We start from the raw sequence: 2,151 nt of genomic DNA on the forward strand, positions 1-2,151 counted from the left end.
CCACTGCATCTTCTGCCCTTGAACAGAAATGTTTTGCTTTTTCCAAAGAGGCAGGAGGGGCCTGGAAGGAGGGGCCAGGCCGGCTGGCTGGAGGCCGGGACCCCTGATCGTCTCCCAGCCCCAGAAGGTGAGAGGGGACCGGGGTCCTTGCTCGGCCAGTCCAGCTGAGGTCTCCCCATGTCTGACTTCTCAGGATGCCCCAGACATGAGAAGCCCTGCATCACCCAGCCAGGAGGGGGTTTAGAAACAGTAATAAAATGATAATTAAGATGAGATGAGAGAATCCATTCATTTAACAGTTTCATTGAGAGTCTCTTATCTGCCCAATCCTGTGCCGAGTGCCAGGTGATACGGTGGTGGGCACAGGTAACAGTGGTTGTGAGATACCAACACCTGTGTCCATACCACAAAATCTACTTACATTTTCTGATTGACTTGAGACCTAAGAACACGCTTAGAAAAAGATCCAAATGTTGGGAGCGATTCAGACATGCCCAGCCTTCCAGGTGGTCAGGGGCAACTTCCTGGAAGCCTGGAGCAACTTCCTGGAAGCCTACAGCAACTTCCTGGAAGCTTTACAGCTTACAGCCAGGGTCTCCCAAGGATAAGATCTACTTGGAGAGAAGTCAGAGTTAGTCCCAACGAGCTAACACCTTGCAATAGGACCTGCTAGCTGGACGACAAGGTTGTTCTAGTGGCTGCGGTGGGCTGTCGATTAAAAGCTATTCGCCAACACAGACCATTTGGTCACACCTGCACGCCCAGGTGGAGGGGCGCTGAGTATATGAAAAGCTAAGAGTTCTAACATCTCGCTGTGGAAGCAACCTTACTCCACATCCCCTGAGGTGGTGGTTTCCTACGCCCTTCTCAGCGGACCTGGGGTCGGTGGTCTTCAGAGCAGGGGCAGTGGCTTGTCAATGCTGCGGGTAGTGGCCGGAGTGATGTGACAGGGGTGGCAAGGACCTGACGGCAGATACTGGGCTGTAGCATGAAGCCTGGATGGGAATAGCTCCTGAGTACCTAGGCACATTCTTTGGGCTTCCAGAGCAGGTTCAGGCCCTGGGTTGGGGTCAGCTCCCATGATGAATTCCATCGGACATTTATGAAACATTACCGACCCTACACGAGGATGTAATTAAAAAAAAAAAAAAAAAACTTGACTAAAGCAAAAATAACAGCAATATATTGTGGAGTTCTGTAGAAGTAGTATACATGATAGCAAAAGCACAAAATAAAATGTCCTAAGATCTTTCTGTTCTAAGAGTCTTATATCATATAGGAGGTGGTATACTAATTGAAGATAGACTGTGGTAAGCTAACGATATGTATTGTCAATCCTAGAGAAACCACTAAAATGCTAAAAAAAAAAAAAGTGTAACTAATGAACCAACTACTAAAAATTAAATCCAACAAAAGTCAGGAAAATAATGTAGACTGGAAAAAACACTGAATGGGGCAAGGTTAAGTAAGGGGGCTTCGATAGAACGGGATATCCCGTAGCTTTCGAAAGCGTTTAAGGAGAATTTTTAATGATGCAGGAAACCGTTTATGATACAATGTTAAAAATTTAAGAGCAGAGTACACCACCTGCTTTTCAAATCATTTAACCTTAGAACTCTGCAAAAATGATTCGTAAGCATAGAAAAATACGACTTGAAAGCAGTGTTTGCAACTGAGCGGCGAGACGCTGGGTGACAGTTACTTCTACGTTATTTGGGAAAGTCGCAGCCTATTACAATGGGAAAGACATAAACACACCAGATTTGGGAAGGCAGCCAGGCCAGGGTTTGGTTCCTGGCTCTGTCACTTGCTGAGTGAATGCTGGAAAGTCAATTTCCCTGCATCTCAGTTGCCTCCTCTGCAAGATGAAGAGAAAAGCATCTGCCTCACGGTATCGTTTTGAAGGTTCGATGAATAAAGTGTAGGAAAGTGGCAAATATTTAATAACCATTAATTTGTTTATAACTTTTACAATCAGAGAAAAAGAAGTTTTAAAGACAAAACTTCTTTTGAAAGAAACCCTTGTTGACAAAGGCAGTGGAGGGAAGGTCAGAAGCAGGGTAGGGGCCTGAGGCAACCAGCACTCAGGTCTCCCCCATAAAGAAGCTTCGGGTTGCAAGTGGCAGTAACTCCCTCATCCAGCTTAAGCCC

Source organism: Pteropus vampyrus, unplaced genomic scaffold (assembly GCF_000151845.1).
Source record: "Pteropus vampyrus isolate Shadow unplaced genomic scaffold, Pvam_2.0 Scaffold158, whole genome shotgun sequence".
Lineage (NCBI taxonomy): Eukaryota > Metazoa > Chordata > Mammalia > Chiroptera > Pteropodidae > Pteropus > Pteropus vampyrus.